The following is a 25,474-nucleotide window of genomic DNA, read 5'->3' as shown; positions in this document are numbered from 1 at the left end:
GGCCAGTACCTCCGTGTTGTGTCTGTTGTCTCCCAAACACATCATCTTCAACACAGCCTGCTGACACTTACCACTAGCTGTTCGATAGTGGGACACCTCGTGTGCAACACTGGCAGCTGCGGATTGAGTGCTCGTGTGACTGCGCTCTGTGGACAAGCTTTCGCTTATGGAGGAGGAGGAAGAGGAGGGTTGAATGCCTGCAGCCAACTGTTTCCTATACCGTGGGCTAAGCAGCACTGTCCCACCACCACTGTCCCCTGTGGAACCTGCATCCATCACGTTAACCCAGTGCGCAGTGATGGACACGTAACGGCCCTGGCCATGTCTACTGGACCATGCATCTGTTGTGAGGTGCACCTTTCCATTACAGATTGCTTAACTGCATGGCCAATGCGGTCTTTCACATGCACGTGGAGGGCTGGGATGGCTTTTCAAGAAAAGAAGTGCCAACTGGGTAGGTCATAGCGTGGTACTGCGTAGGCCATCAGCTCGCAGAAAGCTTCGCTTTCAACCAACCGGTAGGGCATCATCTCTAACAAGATTAGTTTGGCAATGTGGGCGTTCAAACACAGTGTACGCGGATGAGAGGATGAGTACTTTGTTGTCCTACTCAGAGTTTCTGGTAGGGTGAGCTGGACTTGAGAGTTGCATTTGGTGGAACTAGCGGTGGACATGGCAGACTGAGAGAGGGTTGGTCATGGTGTTGGTGGTCTTGCTGATGGCTTAGATTCAGTCTTTCGTAGCAATAACATTGTGATTCCCTGACTGCTTTGGCCTTGCGACGACACCTCAACATTTGCTGCTGGTGGTGTGCTAACCGGTGGGCTTACAGTGGGGGAAGCGATGTAGCGTTGCTGACTACCTTCATTCGGAGCAGGTGCACATGTGGTACGTGAGGTTTGGTAGTCCGTCCACGCTTGCAAGTGCATGGTGGTTAAATGTCTAAGCTTGCAACTGGTGTTCAAATTTCTCAGATTTTTCCCTCGGCTAAAGGTCTTTGCACACTTCTTACACATAACCTTTGCCTGATCATTAGGATTTTGTTCAAAAAAGTGCCACACTGCACTCTTCCTACTATGGAAGACATTTTGAGACCTTGCACGCTGTGCTAATTTGACCGTCTGGCCAAGCTGTCCTGCAACTGTTTTGGTTTTTGTAAACCGTTTTTGGACTGCTACGGGCCTGCCAGATAACAGCTGTTGCGATGTTGATGCCTGCTGCGGATCCTCCTCCTCTTCTGAGCTATTGGCAGCGGCACCCTCTTCCCCAATGGATGCCAATCTGGGTCAACAACTGGGTCATCCATCACCTCCTCTTCAATTTCATGTGCACCTTCCTCTGTGTCACCGTGTAAGTTGGTAAAGTATGCAGGAAGGGGCACCTGAGTTTCATCAGTGTCAGATTCTGGCTCAGTACACTGCGAGGACAATGTAGTGCTGTGAGTGAATGTACCAGCAGAAAAATCTAGCAGTGTCTGTGCATCAGTGCACTCCATGAAACACAAGAAAACACAGAATGACAGATTTGCAAAAATACTCTGCAATAAAAAATATGGCGGTAATCAGTAAGTGCTGGATGACAAATACAGAGTATTTCGTCGATACGTGTTTTTGCAAAAAAATGTATACCAAGCCGCTTCACCAGATCAAGGTAACCCATATTGAAGCAGTCCCTATCTGTATGTATTTAATGTATTTAAAACCTGAACATGTGAACAGTGTCTAGTATGAACAGGAGACAGACAGGTACTGTCTAGTATGGGCTTGTGGTGTGAGACAGCTCTTTTGTGCACGTCACACAGGAGAAGGGTAGGGTCTCCCAAACCAGGCTAAGCAAGGAAAAAACGGATTAAAAACACATGTAACATGCACAAATGTGAACAAGTCAATCAGACAATGTTCACACACCCACTAACTGAAACACAAGAAAACACAGAATGACAGATTTGCAAAAATACTCTGCAATAAAAAAATATGGCAGTAATCAGCAAGTGCTGGATGACAAATACAGGGTATTTAGCCAATACGTTTTTTTTGCAAAAAAATATATACCAAGCCGCTTCACCAGATCAAGATAATCCATATTGAAGCAGTCCCTATCTAATGTATTTAAAACCTGAACATGTGAACAGTGTCTAATATGAACAGGATACAGACAGGTACTGTCTAGTATGGGCTTGTGGTGTGAGACAGCTCTTTTGTGCACGTCACACAGGAGAGGGGTAGGGTCTCCCAAACCATGCTAAGCAAGGAAAAAACGGGTTAAAAACACATGTAACATGCACAAATGTGAACTAGTCAGTCAGACAATGTTCACACACCCACTAACTGAAACACAAGAAAACACAGAATGACAGATTTTCAAAAATACTCTGCAATAAAAAATATGGCAGTAATCAGCAAGTGCTGGATGACAAATACAGGGTATTTAGTCGATACGTTTTTTTGCAAAAAAATGTATACCAAGCTGCTTCACCAGATCAAGGTAACCCATATTGAAGCAGTCCCTATCTAATGTATTTAAAACCTGAACATGTGAACAGTGTCTACTATGAACAGGATACAGACAGGTACTGTCTAGTATGGGCTTGTGGTGTGAGACAGCTCTTTTGTGCACGTCACACAGGAGAGGGGTGGTGTCTCCCAAACCATGCTAAGCAAGGAAAAAAACGGATTAAAAACACATGTAACATGCACAAATGTGAACAAGTCGGTCAGACAATGTTCACACACCCACTAACTGAAACACAAGAAAACACAGAATGACAGATTTGCAAAAAATACTCTGCAATAACGCATGTTACATGTGTTTTTAATCAGTGCACTCCATGTCAGATTCATCTTGGACTGGGGAATTCACGATTTGACTTGATAACCCAGGCATGGTATGTGAAAAGAGCTCCATGGAGTAATCTGTAGTGTGGCCGGCCGCATCCTTCACTTTTGGTAGGGGTGAAGGACACAAGGAAAGGTGTTGTTCCTGACCAGGAGCCCCCACTGATGACTCAGTGCTTTTATTTTTTGAAACTTCAGAAGAGGAGGCGATAGAGCTGGAGGCTGTGTCAGCAATGTAAGCCAATACTAGCTCCTGAAGCTCCGGCTTTAAAAGCGGTTTACCTACTCCCAGAAAAGGGAGCCTTCGAGGCCTTGTGGAGCCAGACGATGATGCAGGCTCAACACCTCCTGCCTTAGGTGCTATTGTGCTTTTGCCACTACCAGCAGATGCATCACCACCACCACCATCAGTACCAACTGGCAACCCCCGCCCACTACCATGGCCTATTCCATCATACTTCCTCATTTTTGGAAAAATGTACCCAAAATACCACCAGCTATATGGTACTGTAAAACAAGGTACAAGGTGTGTACATAGTATTGGGGAGAATTGGAAGCTCCCTAGAGATTTTGGGAGGCTGAACTATTATCTCAGGCCCACTATAGATGACACCTCAATTTAACAGGCTGAAATAGGCAGGTGTATGACCAGGCACAAGGTGTGTAGATAGCATTGGGGAGAATTGGAAGCTCCCTAGAGATTTTAGGAGGCTGAACTATTATCTCAGGCCCACTATAGATTACACCTCAATTTAACAGGACAATGATGCTCTCAGTCCAAATATGGCAGCAGGCAGCCTAATAAGCAGGACTGCTGCACACAAAAGTGTGAAAAAATGAACGTTTGATAACTGTGCAGAAAAGAGGAGGAAAAGTATTTTTGCTTTTAAAAAAGCAGTTTGTACAGCAGTGTGCAAACAGCAATGCAGCTATCAGGGAGCCTTATAAGGCAGCCTAATAACCAAAAGAGCTGATGCACAAAAATATAGCCTCCCCTGTCACTGCACACAAAGTGTTGTGTTGTACAGTGGAAATTGCTATCAGCAGAAGCAGTTTTTTTTTGTTCTTCTTCCCTGCCTAACGCTCTCTCTTATTCAGAATCAGCAGCTGAAACCTCACCCTAATGCTAAGATCGGCATAAGTAAGGCTAGTTTCACATTGGCGCTTTTTTGCCCAGCGCATCGTGCGCAAGAAAAACGCATGAAAAACGCATGAAAAACACAAGCAACGCTGCGTTTTTTTTTACGGCAAGCGAACGCTGATGCGTTAAAAAACCGCAGCGTTGCTTGCGTTTTTCATGCGTTTTTGGCTTGCGCATGCGTTTTTCACGCGCATGCGTTTTTAGGTGTGATATTTCAAAAACTGTTTTTAACAAACAAGAGAGAGTTCACCAATGGGACAAATGGGACAACAGTGGGAGTGTCTTTATATAGACCTTGTACAGCAGAATTCCTCACATTTTGCTGCTTTGCCAGTGGATATGATGGATATGCGTATGGATAATTTCCGTTTCAAGCTTGATCTTGACATCGCGATGTCTCAGGCGTATGCCTTTGCTTGCCAGCGGGAGAGGGAGAGACACCAGAGACGGCAGCGGCGTCGCTTTTGGAGGCATCCGATAATAGAAGTCCGGGAAAGCCGTGGAGTGTATCACACGCTGTACACCGAGCTCCAGGTCAACCCGCAGAAATTTGGAGACTATATCCGGATGTCCCAGGAGAGCTTCATGGACTTGCTGGGTATGGTCGAAGGTATCATCTGGAGACGGGACACTCAGCTTCGGCGTGCCATTCCTCCGGAAGAAAGGCTCCTGGTCACCTTACGGTATGTAATTTTTTGCCTAAATTTATTTATTTATTTATTTTTTTTAATTTTTGGTGTTTTTTTTTTTATAAAAATTTTTTTTTGGGTAATTTTTTTTGCATCATTTTTAGAGAAACTTCGGCACCTTATGGTATGTAATTTTGTGCCTAAATTGTTTGGGTTTTTTATAAATTATTTTTTTTAACATTTTTGGTTTTTGGTTAATAATTTTTTGCATCATTTTTACTGAAACTGCTCGTCACCTTATGGAGTGTAATGTTGTGCCTAAATTAATTTGGATTTTTAAAAAATGTTTTTTTTTTTTTGGGGTAATATTTTGTTGCTTCATTTTTAGTGAACCTTTTTTTTTCCCTAATTTTTTTTTCTCATTGGATTTTCTCATTTACTAATCAAAATTCTTTGCAAAATGTTTTTCTGCTATATTTTATTTAAAAATCATGCAAAACAGATATGCCATGTACTTTTGATTTCCAGGGTTTTTATTTATACCCTAGACAGAAATATAATTTTTTTTTTTTTTTTTTTTATTGACAGGTTCCTGGCAACTGGAGAGAGTCTGTCATCCCTTTATTTCCAGTACCGGCTATGAATCTCCACTTTATCCGGGATAGTTGCCGACACCTGCAGGGCTCTGTGTGAAGTTCTCTGTCCGGAGTATCTGCCCTTACCCACCACCGAAAAGTGGCTTCAAATAGCTGAAAAATTTTGGGAACTCTGCAATTTTCCAAACTGCCTAGGAGCCGTGGATGGGAAACACATCCGAATCACGAAACCAGCAAGAAGTGGCTCCGAGTTCTTCAATTATAAGAAGTACTTTTCCACAGTCCTTATGGCGATAGCGGATGCTGACTGCCGGTTTGTGGCGGTGGACATTGGGGCTTTCGGAAGGAGCAACGACTCGCACACTTTCAAGAACTCCAATATGGGCCGGAGGTTGTACAGCAACCATTTTAATTTTCCACAGGCACAGCCTCTTCCCCAAACTGATGCTCCACCACTGCCATTTGTTTTAGTTGGGGATGAGGCATTTCAGATGTGCCCGAACCTGCTAAAGCCGTACTCCAGCCGTGCCTTGGACCACACCAAGAAAATTTTCAATTACAGGCTGACAAGGGCACGCCGGACTGTAGAGTGCGCCTTTGGCATTTTAGTGGGCAGATGGAGAATTCTTAGCACCGCCATCAACCTGAAAATGGAAACTGTGGACGAGGTTGTGAAGGCATGCGTGGTTCTGCACAACTTTGTAATGGCAAAGGAGCCACCGAACTTTGATATGGACGAACCTGCTGCCAACCCTTTGCCTGATTATAATCAGCACCCTCTTCGGTCTTCAGTGGAAGTTGCCCAAATGAGGGACAAATTTGCGGATTTCTTCGTAACCGATGTGGGTCGTGTAGCATGGCAGGACCAAATGGTATAAATATGTTTGTTAATAAATGTTAGCATCCTTCACTCTGGTTGATAACTGACCATGTCATGTTAAATATTTTGGTTGTACTATCTCCACTCTTGCATGCAGACTGGAGAGATGAGAAAGGTTTACAACTTCTACCATTCCCTGGCCTGGTGTCATGAAGTGATGATGCCCCCAAAAAAAAAAGCATCCTGACTTCATAAATAAAATAAAATAATAAAATACCATCCTCAAATCAGTCTTTATGATACCTGCAAGTTGAGAATATATATGCCTTGTACCCTCCACCATCATTCTGACCAATACCAACAGACAGAAGAGACTGGTGGATGAAAATACAAGTCATATATTTGTGTTTGTCACATCACATAGCTCCAAGAATGACACAAGAAACGTGTCAGTACTGGAGCTATGTGGTGTCACAAACACAAAGTGTAAGGCGCAGTGTGTGCAGGTGATGAAACACAAAATAACCAAACATTTTTATGAAAAAAAATTAACAATTTTTTTTATTTAGGATGGTGGAAATTGGGGGGTGTGGAGGGATGAGGAATGGCTGGTGGAGGTTGTGGTTAGAGGGGAGGGAGGAATTAAAGAAGTGGGAGAAGGGAGGCGAGGTAAGGAAATTTGGGAAGTGGGAGGTGAGGGAGGAGGGAGGGTGAGAGACCTCCTGCTGTTTTCCCTCCGATTTCGGCGGCTGCCTTCCCGTCTTGTGCCGGAGGACATACTGGACCCCCGTGACCTGTGTGACCGCCTGGAGCTGGGGGACCGCATGGTGGTTGGGGACCGCCTGCCAGGATCGTGCTGCATGCTGGTGGTGGTGGAGGTTATGGTCGGTGCCGCAAATATCGAGTGCGGGTCCCCCGTCTGCTGATGCTCCGTGGTGGTGGCAGTGGCAGTCCAGGCAGGGGTGGTCCTCGTGCTGGTGGCGCTGAAGACAGGGGTGGTGACGGGCCATCCTGTGGTGGTGGCGGCAGCAGTGGTGGGCCAGGCAGGAGCAGCGCTTGGCATGGAGATGGCGGGTGACAGTCCAGCTGCACTCGGACTTGGGGTGGTATGCAGTGGTTCGGCGAAGCTTGGAACAGTGGTGGCCGTGCAGTGATATGCAGCAGATGTCGGTATTGCAGTATAACGAGTCAACGGTGGCACTGGTGGAAATGCCACCGCTGACTGCAGCATATACCGAGTCTGCTGCATAGCCTGCATATAAGCATTGTTGCAGGCCTGCATGACAGTTAACTGGAGTTCAGGGGTAAGGTGTTCCGCCGAGTCCCGAGCTATCTGTGTGTAAAAATGCTGGGCTGGTCTGGCGAGGTCGACTTCCAGGCGCTCAAGGCGACCCTCGATAGACTTGAAGCGTTGGTCCAAAAGGAGGAACCCGCTATCAAGTCTATCAGAGAGTGCCTTGAGGCTACTCTGAAAGACCGAGCTCAACTGAACGAACTCGGGCATGGCAGGCCTGTCCGAGGCCCTCTGCCGCTGCTGGCGGGAAGTGCCCGCAAAACCATTTGCAGAGACCTGGGACAGGGGAACACCTGAGCGACCAGCTTCCTGGTCTCCAGATGACTGTGGTCCAGACCTGCAAGGTGCTTCGTCGCTGATGGATGGCTGGGAGGGGTCCGTGGCAGCCAGGCCCGGATTGGCAATATAACCAACCGGGCATTTTCCCGCTGGGCCGCTGTCACGTGGGCCGCGGGCGCCAGCGCCCGATCATCTGGCTGCTTGCCAGCTGCTGCGGCCACTGTGGCTCCTGCCGCCACGCCCCCCCATCCTCGCCCTAGCATGAGACCCCCCCCCTCACAGCGTCGCACTCGCTTGCCTGCTCGCTCTGTTCGCAGGACCTGTGATGAGGTCACAGGAGGGGAGGAGTCAGGGGGTCACATGATCAGGAGCCTTTGTCCAGACCCCCGATCATGTCACCCCCTGACTCCGCCCCTCCTGTGACCTCATCACAGGTCCTGTGCGCACAGCCTTGCCTCTTGGTGTCTGCAAGACTGCTTTGCTGTTGTCATGGTGCTGGTTGAGGTAAATATGTGTGGGGTCAGGATTTACAGTGTGGATGTAGCAGAGCTGTGTGTGTACGAGGTGTACGGAGCAGAGCCGTGTGTACGAGGTGTACGAAGCGGAGCCGTGGGTGTACGAGGTGTACAGAGCGGAGCCGCGTGTGTACGAGGTGTAAGAGAGGAGCCGCGTGTGTACGAGGTGTACGGAGAGGAGCCGCGTGTGTACGAGGTGTACAGAGAGGAGCCGCGTGTGTACGAGGTGTACAGAGAGGAGCCGCGTGTGTGCGAGGTGTACAGAGAGGAGCCGCGTGTGTACGAGGTGTACAGAGAGGAGCCGCGTGTGTGCGAGGTGTACGGAGAGGAGCCGCGTGTGTGCGAGGTGTACGGAGAGGAGCCGCGTGTGTGCGAGGTGTACGGAGAGGAGCCGCGTGTGTGCGAGGTGTACGGAGAGGAGCCGCGTGTGTGCGAGGTGTACGGAGAGGAGCCGCGTGTGTACGAGGTGTACGGAGAGGAGCCGCGTGTGTGCGAGGTGTACGGAGAGGAGCCGCGTGTGTGCGAGGTGTACGGAGAGGAGCCGCGTGTGTGCGAGGTGTACGGAGAGGAGCCGCGTGTGTGCGAGGTGTACGGAGAGGAGCCGAGTGTGTGCGAGGTGTACGGAGAGGAGCCGCGTGTGTACGAGGTGTACGGAGAGGAGCCGCGTGTGTACGAGGTGTACGGAGAGGAGCCGCGTGTGTACGAGGTGTACGGAGAGGAGCCGTGTGTGTGCGAGGTGTACGGAGCGGAGCCTCGTGTGTACGAGGTGTACGGAGAGGAGCCGCGTGTGTGCGAGGTGTGCGGAGCCTCGTGTGTACGAGGTGTACGGAGAGGAGCCGCGTGTGTACGAGGTGTACGGAGAGGAGCCGCGTGTGAACGAGGTGTACGGAGAGGAGCCGCGTGTGTACGAGGTGTACGGAGAGGAGCCGCGTGTGTACGAGGTGTACGGAGAGGAGCCACGCGTGTACGAGGTGTACGGAGCGGAGCCGGGTGTGTGTACGAGGTGGAGCCGCGCGTGTACGAGGTGTACGGAGCGGACCCGTGTGTGTGTACGAGGTGGAGCCGCGCGTGTATGAGGTGTACGGAGAGGAGCCGCGCGTGTACGAGGTGTACGGAGAGGAGCCGTGTGTGTGTACAAGGTGTACGGAGCGGAGCCGCGCGTGTCCGAGGTGTACGGAGCGGAGCCGTGTGTGTGTACGGAGAGGAGCCGCGCGTGTACGAGGTGTACGGAGAGGAGCCGTGTGTGTGTACGAGGTGGAGCCGCGCGTGTACGAGGTGTACGGAGAGGAGCCGTGTGTGTGTACGAGGTGGAGCCGCGCGTGTACGAGGTGTACGGAGAGGAGCCGTGTGTGTATGAGGTGTACGGAGAGGAGCCGTGTGTACGGGATGTACGGAGCGGAGCCATATGTGTACGGGATGTACGGAGCTGAGCCATATGTGTACGGGATGTACGGAGCGGAGCCGTGTGTGTACGGAGCGGAGCCACGTGTGTACGGGGTATACGGAGCGGAGCCGTGTGTGTATGGAGTGGAGCCATATGTGTACGGGATGTACGTAGCGGAGCCAAGTGTGTACAAAGCATACAAAGCGGGTTTTTCCCACGGACACAGGAGTACACGGCGGAGCCCCGAGGAGCATTTTAAAACACACACATGACGTTCCACCTGAAGTGATGTGCTGGAAGCTGACTGGAAATGAGATAATTTCTTGAGGAGATTGTGACGGAACCAGGAATGCTTCAGATCCATCACCGTGTCCTCCTCCGACAGCGCAGACAGCAGGATCGCCTTGGAATCGGGGATGCCGGCCATGTGAGCGGATCATGATAGGTCCTGCACCGGGAGGCTCAGGTGGGCAGTACAATGGGAGCCGGGCTGCTATAGTATCTTTGTAGAATCTTTCTTTATTTCTTTCTCTCTTTTTCTTTCTCTCTGTTCTTTCTTTCCCCTCTTTCTTTCTCTCTCTGTTCTTTCTTCCCCTCTTTCTTTCTTTTTCTTTCCTCTCTTTCTCTCTGTTCTTTCTTTTCTTTACTTCTTTCTTTCTCTCTCTGTTCTTTCTCTGTCTCTCTCTGTTCTTTCTTTCCCCTCTTTCTTTCTCTCTCTGTTCTTTCTCTGTCTCTCACTGTTCTTTCTTTCTTTCCCCTTTCTTTCTCGCTCTCTCTGTTTTCTTTTTTCTCTCTCTCTCTGTTTTCTATCTTCCTTAGTGCCAGTCAGTGTGCCCATAATGCCAGCCACTGTGCCCTCAGTACCAGTCAGTGTGATCAGCAGTGCTAAATGGGTGCGATTAGGTGTGGACATGGGTGTGACTAGTTGTGAAATGGGTGTGGCCGGGCGTGGCCAAAATTTGCAGCGGCGCACTGCGCACGCCGCAGTCTTTGTCCATCTTTCCCTTCTTCAAAAGTTGGGGGGTATGATAGGGGCAGCTATGACCAGGGGGTCTGGTTGCCCAATAGAGAGCAGTTCTGCCAGGAATTCTGTAATCATGCATACAAAAGGGGACAGAGGTTTGGGAGGAGTACTGTACCTAAAAGCAATAAATAGGACTGAGCTGAAATACTGGACACAGCTCTGACTACATGTTATATAGTCGTGTTAATCTCCTCTCACTTCTTGTAACCTACAAGTGTACAAAGATATTATATAGTCACCATGTGACTAGTGGGCCTGTGTAACTTCAAATGCCAGGGCTGAATTTTAGTCCCAGTCCGGCCCTGGTGGCAGCTGGATGAAGGACCGCTTCGGAGCCAGGTTGCAGGGTGCTGCTCCAGGTGCTGTGAAAATATAAGAAAGAAATTAGTACCATAGCATAAAAATCGCCAAGTCCTGTGGAATTGAAAAGCACAGAATAAAACACAATACAACTAGAATATACTTACGTTCGGGAGGCAAGGACCGGTCTTAAAAAGGCCATGGCACGATGATACCGGTATTTCGTGCCGGTCCTTGACGCAGCACCACTGCGAACCTCTCTCTCCTGGTGGATATCCCTGTTGAAGCGGTCCTTCATCGAGCGCCAACGGGTTCTGACTTTGTTCACTGTAGGGAAACAATAAAACACAAAAAAAAAAAAAAATTAAAGACAATGCGCTGGAGGCTGTGATCACCTGTGTGTGATGCTAGAAACTCCATGGGGTTAATAGCATCACACCAAGTTGTGTGATCACGGCCAAGATCACTGCTGCATCACACTGCAGTGAAATACTTACGAAACTCCTTGCGGACCCTGGCAGTCGCGTTGTCCCAGCCATCCATCAGCGATTCGGCCACCTGGTTCCAGAGCCGCCGGATCACCACGCTGTCCGAGTGCAGCTGGTGACGGGTGTCCCACAACGGAACTCGCTCCTGGACTAGACGAATGAGCTCGTCATTGTCCAGGGCGAGCTCCTCCTCCCGCAGTGGAGCCTAGAAAATAAAGAAAAAAAATTTTGATACATTGAAATATAAAAATAAATGCATGAATGAAAATAAAATACAAATAAAAATATACCCAAAAAATCCAGCAAAGTACGTTGCAGAAAATATAAAAAAAAAAAACAAGCCATGCTATTAAAAAAAACACACCAAAAAAAACCCCACACAAAATACATTAAAATAACCGAAAAAACATTTTCAATGTTTTTTTTGGTGTGTTTTTTTTAATAGCATGGCTTTTTTTTTTTTTTTTTTTTTAATATTTTCTGCAATGTGTACTTTGCTGGATTTTTTTTTTTGCTTTTTGAAAGGCATTGAAAATGTTTTTTTCGGTTATTTTAATGCCTTTCAAATACAAAAAAAAAAAAAAACCAGCAAAGTACACATTGCAGAAAATATTAAAAAAAAAAAAAAAAATACCAAGCCATGCTATTTAAAAAAAAACCCACCAAAAAACACATAAAATACATTAAAAAAACTGAAAAAACATTTTCAATCCCTTTTCAAAAACAAAACAAAAAACAAAAAAAAACGTTGCTCTAAATATAATAAAAAAATATAATAAAAAAAATATAAAAAAAACCCAATACGGTTTCCCAAAAAAAATTGCATATAGAAATTAAGCTATCCCAAAAATTTAAACATTCTGTACTTACATCCCGTCTTCCCGCCCGCACTTGGCCTTGCTGCTGCTCCTGCCATTCCTCCTGGCGTGGTGGCGTGGTGTAGGATGAGCTCTGAAAAATAATTAAAAAAATTAGCCACATGTGTACATTTTTTTTTAACTATCCATAGGGAAGCATGGTACTCACTTCTTCGGCCTCGTGCCCAGTCTCGGGTACGAACTCTTCAGATGAAGAAGACATGCTGGAAAAAATAAAAAGAGAAATTAGTACATAGAAAAGTTTTGAACTTTTTTAATTCAACATTCAGGCACACATATAGGTATTTAGGCCTGTTTCACACTTCCGTTTTTTTGGATGGTCCGCTAAAAAAATGGATCCGCCGTTTTCCCCGCAAACGGATCCATTTTTTTGACGGATTCGTGGTAGCCGCAAATGTAAGTCTATGGGAAAAAAAAAAACGGATACGCGAAAAAATCGCGGATCCGTTTTTTTAGCGGCGGATCCGTTTTTTAGCGGACCAAAAAAACGGAAACAGGCCTTATACTTACATTATCAGCAGGTTCTTGTGGAGAAAATTTGATTGTGTCTTGCTCGCTCTCTACTCTCCAGAGTACTGGTGAATTCGACCGCCCACTCAAACTTTTTATCACCTGCTTAATTAGCGTCTAGACAACTTTCCAGACGTGTTGACCTTAAAAACGCATGCGCAAAAAAACGCAAGCGTGCGCAAACACATGCGCACGCATGCGCTCTCATAGGCGCCAATGGGGGGTTTTTGCGCATTCCGTGCGCAAGCGTGCGCATGCGTTTTTTTGCCGAGACAGGGCGGACCAAAAAATGCAACATGTTGCGTCTGGCGCGCCTGGCGCAACAGACAAAAAGACGCATGCGCACGAAAACGCTAACATGCGCAAAACACTGCGCACGCCATGTTAAACATAGGGGCGCAGTGCGCATGCGCACGGTGCGCTGCGCGCAAAAACGCCAATGTGAAGCCAGCCTAAGATGGCGGTTGGCATGCATGCCCTTTTATAGCCCCTGTGACGCCACACAAAGCAAGCCAATCACTTGAATGCCCTTCTCAAAGATGGTGGTGTCACCACACATCTAGATAAGTTCCTTAATGGTTCTAGTTTCCAAAATGCAGTCACTTGTTGGAGTTTTCCACTGTTTAGGCACATTAAGGGCTCTCCGAACGCAACATGGCATCCGATCTCAATTCCAGCCAATTCTGCGTTGAAAAAGTCAAACGGCGCTCCATCCCTTGCGAACTCTGCCGTGTGCTGAAAAAGTGGTTTACCCCCACATATGGGGTATCGGCGTATTCAGGAGAAATTGTACAACAAATTTTGTGGTTGATTTTCTCTTTTAACACTTGTGAAAATAAAAAAAATTGGTTCTGAACTAAATTTTTTGCAAAAAAAAGTTAAATGTTAATTTTTTCCTTCCACATTGCTTTAGTTCCTGTGAAGCACTTAAAGGGTTAATACATTTCTTTAATGTGGTTTTGAGCACCTTGAGGGGTCTAGTTTTTAGAATGGTGCCACTTTTGGGTATTTTCTGTCATGTACACCCCTCAAGATGACTTTAAATATGATGTGGTCCCTAAAAAAATGGTTTTGTAAATTTTGTTGTAAAAATGAGAAATCGCTGGTCAACTTTTAACCCTTATAACTTCCTAACAAAAAAAAAATTTTGCTTCCAAAATTGTGCTGATGTAAAGTAGACATGTGGGAAATGTTATTTATTAAGACATTTGTGTGACAAATCTCTCTGATTTAAGGGCATAAAAATTTAAAGTTTTAAAATTGCAAAATTTTCAAAACTTTCGCCATATTTCCGTTTTTTTCATAAATAAACACAAGACTTATCGAAGAAATGTTACCACTAATATGAAGTACAATATGTCACGAAAAAACAGTCTTAGAATCAGCGGGATCTATTAAAGCGTTCCAGAGTTATAACCTCATAAAGGGACAGTGGTCAGAATTGTAAAAATTGGCCTGGTCATTAAGCTGCAAACTGGCTCTGTCGCTAAGGGGTTAAAAATCATGGTTATTCCACAAAATATTGATTTCTGAAGTATTCCTGAGTTAAAACATTAGCATTGTTGTTTCTAAATGATTATGAACTTGCTTTCTTTGCATTATTTGAGGTCTGAAAGCAATGTTTTTTTATTTTGACCATTTCTCCTTTTCAGAAAAAAAATAACAAAATTTATTGCTTGGAAATTCGGAGACATGTTGTCAGATGTTTGTAGACTAAAAGAACAATTTACATTTTACTCAAAAATATACCTATAAAAAGAAAAATCAGACAAACTGAACATTTGGAAGTGGTCTCTTCATTTTTGCCAGAGCTGTAATATAATGCACTTACTATAGTCCTCTATACAGTGTAATGCACTTTGCATAGTCCTCCATATAGTATAATTCATTCCCCATAGTCCTCAGCATAGTATACTGCATCCCATAGTCCTCCATAAAATATAAAGCGCTCCCCATAGTCCTCCATATATTATAATGTACTCTCCACAGTCCTCAATATAGTATAATACATCCCACATCCCACCATATAGTATAATACACTCCCCATAGTCCTCCATATAGTATAATGCACTCCCTATAATCCTGCCTACAGTATAATGCACTCCTTATGGTCCTCCATACAGTATAATGCACTCTCCATAGTCCTCCACATAGTATAATGCACTCCTCTTAGCACTTAATATAGTATAATACATACCATAGTTCTCCATACAGAATAATAAACTTGCCATAATCCTCCATATAGTATAATGCATTCCATTGTCATCCATATAGCATAATGCACTCTCCATACTTCTCAATTGAGTATAATGCATCCCGTAGTTCTCAAAATAGTATTATGCACTTCCCATAGGCCTCCATACAGTATAATACATTCTCCATAGTCCTCAATTTAGCGTAATGCATCACATAGTTCTCAATATAGTATATTGCACTCCTCATAGTCCTAAAAACAGTATAATGCATCCCATATTCCACCATACAGTATATTGGACTCCCCTTAGTCCTTCATATAGTATAATGCATCCCCATAGAACTCCATATAGTATAATGCACTCACCATAGTTGTCTATCTAACATAATGCACCCCATAGTCCTCCATACAGTATTATACATTCCCCATAGCCCTCCATATTGTATAATGCACTCTCCATAGTCCTCAGTATAGTATAATGCATCCCATATTCCACCATACAGTGTAATGCATACCTCATAGTGCTCCATATAGTATAATGCACTCACCATAGTTGTCCATCGAATATAATGCACCCCATAGTACTCCATACAGTATTATACATTCCCCATAGCTCTCCATATTGTATAATGCAGTCTCCATAGTCCTCAATATAGTATAATGCATCCCATATTCCACCATACAGTATAATGTACACCCCATAGTCCTCCATAGAGTATAATGCATCCCCATAGAACTATATTTCTCATAGTCCTTTATATAGCATAATGCATCCTATAGTCTTCCATATAATATATAATGCATTCACTATTGTATGCCATAACGTATAACGCACCCTATAGTCCTGTGTATAGTGTAATGCACTTCCCATTGTCTCTGTTAGGCATCGGGTTCCGGGCGCTGCACAGTGGGAATCCTGAGCAGTGCCATCTGCGGTCTCCCATTCCCCTCCGGCCACAGTGGAGCCTGCTCAGCAGACACCATGATCCCGGCGTTCTGCCCACACCAGCATCGTGGGTTCAGTTGCTGCTGCCACCTCTGGTCTAGTTATGGCAATGCAGCCTGTCCAGCAGCAAAAGACTCAAGAGTCTAAGTTCTCCCTTCACTCCACTGAGCATGCTCAGGAGACGATCTTCCATTAGGGATCGGGAGTCACATGCTCAGGTCCTTCTTCAGTTCCGATTGGTCCATCTGGAGCATCAGGAAGGTCCCAGAAGGGCACGGCTATAAAAGGCGTGCATGGCCGCCCCTCCATGCGCTATGATAGACTCTGAGGCTAATGCATTTAGTGTATGTGTGATCGTGGATGAATGAGCCTGGTGACTGACGCATTATAATACCCCCCTCCTTGGATATTACGTATGTGTTAGGGTGAGGGATTAGAGTCAGTACGTTAGCTCTACACTGCATAGCGCTGCAGTGTTGCTCCACATCCACCGCTAGCGCCTAGGGCGTCGTCCAGTATAGGCCTCCTTGGCCACTGCTATCGCAGCGTCCGCTAGTTACGCCATGCGCTTTAGTAGTGCTTTCCAGCCCAGTTATTAGGCTGGTTAGTGGCGTACGTCAGGGCGGAAACTGCACACGTTGCAGCAGTGGTTCACACCCGTGACCTGTGACGTTAACATGTTGCAGTTGTTCGCCTGCAGGCACATCTTACGTGAAGTAACAGCGCATGTGTCTGTTAGCACCGGCTCAGTGGTTATGCACCGGTGTCCGGCTTTACTCCTACATGCCTTTCCCTCATTGTTTAGCAGCAGTTGGTCACCTTTGCACGGTGGGCCCCTGGGCTGCGAACGCACCTTATATATTTTTTCATCTTTATTATTTGGTGCGTTCCGCCAGCCCCGTAACAGTCTCTCATAGTATGCATCCAATAGTTCTCCATATTGTATAGAGCACATCCCATAGTCCTCAACATAGTATATTACACATTCCTTTATACAGTATAATGCACTCCCCATCGTGCTCCATTTATTATTATGCCCACCTTAATGTTCTCACTTATTAAAAAGAAAAACAATACTCACCTCTCCTTGTTCCTCAGGTCTTTGCAGCAAGGTGCTCTCTAGTGACATCATTGCACTTGCACTGAGAAATCGGACACTAACCAAGAATGATGGGGGAGGGTACATCAGCTGAAGCCTCCTCTTTCATCATTGCTTTCAACTGTATCAGTTGAATTTGGGTGGGGAGGATCCACTGGTAGTGCTGGCACAAGGCTCCCTGGCTCTTGGAGCCTGCGGCAACCGCACCCCTTGCTCCCCCCCCCGATAGGTATGCTACTGAATATAACTGCAGGATAATGGAGCGCCCGCCAGGGCCGTGGGATACTCAATACAGGGTCGTTTCTTAAGGATATATGTCATGGCAGCAGTGACCCTGTCTGTGGCCCTAGGTGTCCAATAAAAATGATGAAAAGGGGTTTGAAGTTTATAAAAGATTTGGGACAACACCTGTGGCACTCGGCTAGTAAGGTGTTAGCCTACTCTGCAGATTCAGTCCACTGGGGCAGTTGTTGATGCAGCAGAGTTGGTTCAGCTCTCCACTGGCAGAGCTATTCCCCAGGGCAGATTATGATGTTGAAGATAATGGTGGTTGTAGTGCAGGGCAGATGACGCAGCAAATAAACTGAAGACACAGCAGGGTGCAGTCTTCACACTTTTACTCACAGTTCTGTTGTTAAAGTCCCTAGCCGGGGTGCTGTGTCCTCCAGGCTTGTGGTCCAGACAGGTCTCAGGTAGCTTGTGGTATACATTGCCAGGGCTCCCATTGATGTTCCTTTCCTGGCTGTCTCACTACGCTGTCTACCACCTCTCCTGCCCTGCATCTTCACACACAATGTCCCGAGCCAGCAGACACGGATCTTGTCGGGCGACATTGGTCAGACCCCTGGATCCTATATGTCTGCCTTTTTGGCGAATGAGTGTGGCGTCAGAGCCGGCACTTAAAAATACTGCCGCCTCCAGTTTTCTAGCTGAGTCCTTAGCTTCTCCACTAGTTTTGGGGTCGGTCCCCAAACTGCTACCTGTTCCCTCCACCGACCACGCCGGTGGATGCGGGCCCCATGGATGGATTGCTCACTATTGGTGTACCTAAGACATCTTCTTTCTCTCCTCCTGGAGCTTTCCTTCCTTTCTTCTCTATCTTCACTCTGTCTCTCTCACTCTCTTTAGTCTGGAGACAAGCTGCACTCAGCTTCAATCTCCACAAGCGACTCCATCTCTCTCCCTCCTGTCTCAATTCTGTCCTCTCACAACACTCTCTGACTGACTAATTCTTTCCAGAACAATCTCTTTTGCTCAGCACTAACTCCTCCCACCTACTGTCACTCCCTTAAGCTCCACTCCTTCTCTACTTTCTCCACCCACACCTGTTGTGAGTTCATTTTCCAGTCCACCAGTTGTGAGTTCTCCTTCCCGGCTCCCTCTGGTGGTAACTGGAGGTAGTGAGGCTGATCTAATCAGTAGAAATCTGCCACCTGATAATGAGGATGACGATTGGACCTCAGGAATCTCAGGCTGGATTTAAGACAGCCGACGCCCTAGTCTGATGCTGGTGATTCCTTCTGGCTTGTCAGGTCTTGGTTTTCAGCTCTGTTCCAGTCGTCCAAAGCTAAGTTTTTGCTGCTAATGTTCACACTTGATTTTGTTGGTCTATTCAGTTTTTTATGTGGTCAGCCAGCCCCAGCTGGGGCTGCGCTAAATTTCCACTCTTATTTATCTGTATTTGCCAATTTGCTTTTTGTCCCTTATTAGATTGGCCTCTTTTTGCTCTGTCTCAGAATATTTCTGAGTGCTGATATAGTGGGAGAAGTCTAGTGACTTCAGGGTTAATTTTGCTAGCAAAAGTGTTGGACTTTATTTTTGTAGAGTTTTTTGCAGATTGCAGACAGTGTCTTTCCTTTCCTATCCTTTCTAGTTAGTTTGGGCCCCATCGTTTGCTCAGCCTATTTTCCTGCCTGTGTTTGTGCTTTCATCTTGTTTCACCGTCAATACATGTGTGGGGGCTGTCTTTCCTTTGGGGTCTGCTCTGGGGCAGTTAGTTTTCCCCTTTTCTTTCTTCAGGCTTATTTAGTCCTCCGGCTGTGACGAAGCATCTAGGACCATCGTAGGTACGCTCCACGGCTGCTGCTAGTTGTGTGGTTAGGATCAGGGATCTGCAATCTGCATAGTTACCAACCTCTCTGGTTTTCTGTGACTTAGCTTGTATTGTTTTTTTCTCCTTGGTGACCCATTCATAACACACACCCTCTAATTAATTCCCCTCTGGCCAGATAGAGGCTAGTGTTGGGTGCTGGTGTGTGAGTCCTGGCAGTGCCCCTTCCTTACCTGAGAGCAGAGTACCACACCTCTGAAAGAAGTGCAGTACCCTGTGGCAACTGAGACTGCAGGGGCACCACATTCGGGGGGGTTAAGCACATCACATCATCGGGCTGGAACTGAGCAAAAACAGTTGTGTTGTGAATTCGCTTTCTGGCCTACCACTGGTTACTACTGAAGGTAGTGGAGCTGGTCAAATTGACAAAGGGGTTGTGAGTTCTCTTTCTGGTCTCCCTCTTGTGGTTACTGGAGGTAATAGAGCTGATCTGACTAGCAGAGGCTTGCCACCTGATAATGAGGACGATGATTGGAGATCTGGGGTTTCAGACTGGATTTAAGACAGCCAACTCCCTCTATCCCTGCTGGTGATTTTTTCCTGCCTCCTGACGTCTTAGTTTCCAGCTCAGTCCCTGCATAATCAGCTAAGTGTTCTTTTGCTATTCTGTTCATATTTGATCTGGTTTTGTCTATTTCAGTTTTGTGTGAGTCAGCCAGCTCTGGCTGGGGCTGTGCTGAATCACCCTCCATATGTTACTGCTTGTGCCAGTTTGTTATTGTCCCTTATTAGATTGGCCTCTTTTTGCTCTGCTTTCAGAATATACCAGAGTGTTGACATAGTGGGCGAAGTCGTGCGACTTCAGTATTTTTTGCATCAGACATGTTGGACTTTTTTGCAGGGTTTCTTTGCGCGATTGCAGTGTCTTTCCTTTCCTGTCCTGTCTAGTCAGTGTGGGCCCCATCGTTTGCTCAGTCTATTTTCCTACCTGCGTTTGTGTTTTCATCTTGCCTCACCGACAATATATGTTTGGGGGCTATCTATTCCTTTGGGGTCTGCTCTGGGGCAGTTTAGATTTCCCCTTTCTTGCTTTAGGCTTAGTTAGCTCTCCGGCTGTTCCGAGGCGTCTAGGATCATCGTAGGGATGCTCCACGGCTACTGCTAGTTGTGTGGATAGGATCAGGGGTCTGCAATCCGCTTAGTTACCAAACTCTCTGGTTTTCTGTGGCTTAGCTTGGGCTTGCTCTCCTCCTCGGTGACCCAATATAACACAGATGTTAATAACATGCAAAATATTCTGAAATGCATCTCAACAAGTATAACAGCCAATATGTACTGTAACTCCTCTTCCCTTTATGGGAGGCACTTTCACTTGAACGTTGCATAATACTACTATAATATAACTTTGATATAAATACGCAATACAGCTTTACTGTAAATAACACTTCTTTCAAGTGCAATAATCTTCAGTTTTCTTCTTTTAGTCTTTAGTGCAATATGGGGGACCCATCTCAAACCCCCAACGTAGGCCTTGGGCATGGCTACAAGGCACACTGGTCACCTCATTGGACCACTTTTTCAGCCACGCCAGACAGTTTTAGTTCTTTGGTCATTTGAATGTGAGTGCAACACTCACTATTTAAACTGTAAAACCAACAAGGAGCACCTTAAGAAGTGTCAACCACAGTGTCTATTAACTTCAATAAGGAAAAAAACCTATCCAGTTAAATGTAACTATTTACAGTCACATACTGTTTACCTTTCTATGGTTTCTGCTGTTTCCTGGAGCTGGCCACTCCCTGGCCAGGAAAGTTCCTTATGCAGAACTATTACTTTTATCACAAGTTGTTCAGGTCCTTTTGCCTGGGATTGGGTAGCCTGATCGTACATTTTTGGTCTGGCTGGAACTGCAGGGGCTGGTGCAGCTGTTGGTGTTTCTGCAGGATCTGATTTGGCTTGGGCTGGTGCAGCTGTTGGTGTTACTGCAGGATCTGGTGTAGCATCTGAGGTAAGAGATTCTGGCAGCCTTTCTGGACTGGCAGCCACTGGCCTAGGTGTTTTGAGGACTGGTTGTGGTTGCAGTGGGCCTAACAGGGTTCCATTGGTCACCGGGGCAGGGCTGATCACTATACCTGCTTCTGGTGTCTCACTGGTGCCAGGATTCTCCTACACTGGAGTCAGGGATGCAGGTAATGAGGCCACTTTCCATCTTGTCATTGCAGTAATCTGCGTGTCCAGGAGCTGGCACATCTGCTCCTCCACCTCATCTCTGAGGAGCGCCGGGTCCACCACAGGCAGCCGGTCAGGACCTTCATCTTGTTGGCCGGGGTAGTCCACTGCTTCCACCCCGCGCTCTTTAGGCCTCTGCTCACTGCTCACCATGACGTCCTCTGGGTCTGTCGCCTTCCTTCCTGCTGCATGCTTTTCCACCAGTTCTTCCTGCCCCCACCTTAATGGTCCATTCCTTCTTTTGCCGCCATACCAGGCTAGGAGGCGGATCCCCCTGGCCGTCGGCCATGTTTTGGTCGCATCAAAATAATTGCAGGGGGCGGGCATGATTTTTCGTGCCCTTCTCCCGGGTTCCCCCCACGATGACACGTCTTGCTCTTCCCGCGCGCCGTGTGCCCCGGGAATAGCAGCCATTTTACAATTTTAATAAGTCCATGGCACACAGTACCCGGCAATGCTGGGGTACAAATCCTGTTCGTGACGCTAAAGTGGAGCACCCATCAGGGCCATGGGATATTCAGTATCGGGACAGTTCTTAAGGGGATATGTCACGGCGGCAATGACCCGGTCCGTGGCGCTGGGCATCCAATAAAAATGATGAAAAGGGGTTTGAAGTTTATAAAAGATTTGTGACACCACTTGTGGTACTCGGCAATTAAGGTGTTAGCCGATGCTGCAGATTCAGTCCATTGGGGCAGTTGATGCAGTAGAGTTGGTTCAGCTCTCCACACACAGCTATTCTCCAGGGCAGATTATGGTGTGTTAGATAATGGTGGTTGTAATGCAGGTCAGATGACACAGAAAATAAACTGAGGACACAGCAGGGTGCAGTCTTCACACTTGTTCTCATAATTCTGTTGTTACAGTCCCCAGCTGGGGTGCTGTCCCCTCCAGGCTTGTGGTCAAGATAGGTCTCAGGTAGCTTGGGGTATATGTTGCCAGGGCTCTCTTTGATGTTCCTTTCCTGGTCATCTCACTATGCTCGCTATCACCTCTCCTGCCCTGTATCTTCACACACAGTGTCCCGAGCCAGCAGATTTGGATCTTGTCGGGCGACATTGGTCAGACCCCGGGATCCTATATGTCTGCCTTTTCAGCGAATGAGTGTGGGTTTGGCTGCAGCACTTAAATATACTGCTTTCTCCGGTTTTCTAACTGAGTCCTTAGTTTCTTCACTAGTTTTGGGGCCGGTCCCCTAACTGCAAACTGTTCCCTCCACCGACCACGCCGGTGGATGCGGGCCCCATGGATGGATTGCTCACTATCTGTGCCCCTAAGACATCTTCTTTCTCTCCTCCTGGAGCTTTCCTTCCTTTCTTCTCTATCTTCACTCTGTCTCTCTCACTCTCTTTAGGCTGGAGACAAGCTGCACTCAGCTTCAATCTCCGCAAGCGACTCCTTCTCTCTCCCTTCTGACTCAATTCTGTCCTCTCACACCACTCTGACTGACTGATTCTTTCCAGCACAATCTCTTTTCCTCAGCACTAACTCCTCCCACCAACTGTCACTACCTTAAGCTCCGCTCCTTCTCTACTTTCTCCATCCACACCCTTTAATTAAATCCCCCCTGGCCAGATGGGGACTAGTGTTGGGTGCTGGTGTGTGAGTCCTGGCAGTGCCTCTTCCTTACCTGAGAGCAGAGTACCACACCTCTGGATGAAGTGCAGGACCCTGTGGCAACTGAGACCACAGGAGCGCCACATTAATAGCATTTGAGGACTTGACAGATACCATTTAATGTGTATATCTATTTGGATGTACATATTTCAGATATGTGTTTATAAATGTGGGGAGAGGTATTGCATATGTCCAGCCCTGATGCACACTATTGCCTGCTTTCTGGCATAAGAGGAATAAGAAAACTACGCTTACTATCTCTCTATATCTTCCTTTCATCACTCTCTCCCTCCAGGCAATGTTTTGAAGGCAACTTTTAGGATTGTATTCCTAAATTCTTTGTATTTAATGTAAGTTCTGTGTTTTTCAAAGCAAATTGGTGATTAAAGCAAAACAAAAGCTTAATCTTGAGATTTGAGCAAATTGCCAAATGTTCCTTTTGGAAACACAAGCTATTTCACAGTTTCAAGTAGCTTTCCTTACTGGGATCAGCCGATACCACAGAGCCATGAACAATATCCTGGAGAGACATTGGCAAATGCTTTAAAAATATCCTTCTGTATAAAGTTAGCTACCTACAAGACAACAAGTAAGAGTTAGAGGAGCCAAAACTCCTGAGAACAGACAACCATAAGGCAACTTAGGGACAAAATTCAGTAAAAATGAAACCATCTGATTGTGGAGATAGATTACTGCCCTTATATGCCAGACATCATTCAGTAGCAATATAGCCTGAGGTCAAAGAAAGAGAAGATAAATGACAAACATCTGTATATGAGCTCTATTCAGTAAACTATAGTAAATATTAAAGTTTTACAGGGAAGTTAACCGTATTTGCACCCTTCATTTGCCTTCTGCCATTGTACTTTTGTCCTAAAAAATATTTCCACACCTCTAAATAGAATGCAAAGTTAAAATCCTTTGCCTGAGTAATGGATTTTGTATGTTTTCTAATTCCCCTACCTTCTAGCACCAATGGCGTTTGCGCCATTAGTGCCTCATTATCAATGTATCCTTAAATGCTTGTTCACTTTTGAATACAGCATGGAATGGACCATCAGATGACATCCTGCACAACCATGGAAGATCCATTAAAAAAAAATATACTGCAAATTCCAGTAAGGATTACGCAACTCGGGACAGCTTAGTTCTTGGCGCCACTCCGGTCGTCCTCTACAGGTTGTGACCTGCCACATCGCTATAGTGTTTGCTGGGAGAGCTGAAGGTCACAACTTAATGTATGTCTATGATAGTCAGGGAAGAGAAGAAGACCAAGGTGGGTAAGTGAAAGTACAGATTAATGTTCACGCAACAGATGATACACAGTATTCAGTATAATTGTTGTACACAGATTAATTAAATAGGTTGATTGAAAGCTTATGGTGAAAACACAGTAATTGCTAAAACTAATCAATCTTCTCTTTCTATGTTTTACAGCTGTTAAGATCTATGGGCCAGACATAGCTCTCCTTGTGGATTTGTCTCCAGGACTTATTTTAAGAGAAAGGGGGCGTTTCCAGTGTGAGACATGTAATGACTGACAGTCTGTTCTACAAGTCTTAGCAAAACGAAGCAACAGCCGCACTCAAAAAAATCTTTGTTTTTGCAAAACAGTGCTCAAATTTATTCAAATTTCACCACAGAAAAAGACAAGTGACAAGCAGACGAGGCAAAGTTTCGACCCTGTTCAGGGTCTTTATCATACCTCACTGCAAAGGATACAGAAATTAACAAAATTAGCACACAGTCAGCACATACAGTGTAAACATGTAGAAAAATGCTGTACACTTACATACATGTGGGAATGATAAATATACATAATAAAATAAAAATAATATTTATTTTTATATAGCGCTAACATATTCCACAGCGCTTTACAGTTTTGCACACATTATCATCACTGTCCCCTATGGGGCTCACAATCTGAATTCCCTATCAGTATGTCTTTAGAATGTGGGAGGAAACCCACACAAACATGGGGAGAGCATACAAACTCCTTGCAGATGTTGTTCATGGTGGGATTTGAACCCAGGTCTCCAGCACTGCAAGGCTGCAGTGCTAACTACTGAACCACCGTGCTGCCCATTAGATAGCAAATAAAATAAACAATCCCTATAATGCCGAATAGTGCAGCATGGATAACCGGAGTAGTAGAGCATCCACAGATATATTATTCTTTATCTTTGTTCTACAAGTCTCACACTGGTGACGCCTCCTTTCATTTATAATAAGCTCTTGAGGCAGATTCTCAGGGAGATCTATCTCCGGCCGATAGATCTTAACAGCTCATTTACATATGAATCAAAATGTGGAGTTTTCTGGAATAAGACATTGGCTCCCAGATATCAAGGTATCATTTTATTCAGCTTCATATGACCTACATGCTCATATAGATGGCTTAGAAGAGTAGTTCTTACTGATAGATTCCCTTAAGTGACTATAACTTTCCCCTCTAATTTTATATTTGAGTAGAATTGAATTCTACTCTAACATTACAAAAATATGCATTTACCAAGTTATTTATTTTTGTAATTCACCTCTGCACGGATTCAGCTGAGTGGCGGCTGGCTTAAGCGAAAAGAGTCATCAAAAGGTTAAAAAACAAAAAATATGTATGCTCACCTAACTGCTCACCTTCCCAGTCACC

Source organism: Dendrobates tinctorius, unplaced genomic scaffold, assembly GCF_039654945.1.
Source record: "Dendrobates tinctorius isolate UK_male_01 unplaced genomic scaffold, ASM3965494v1 ptg000037l, whole genome shotgun sequence".
NCBI lineage: Eukaryota > Metazoa > Chordata > Amphibia > Anura > Dendrobatidae > Dendrobates > Dendrobates tinctorius.
The sequence above is the reverse complement of the archived record's forward strand: the minus strand, read 5'-3'. Positions refer to the sequence as shown.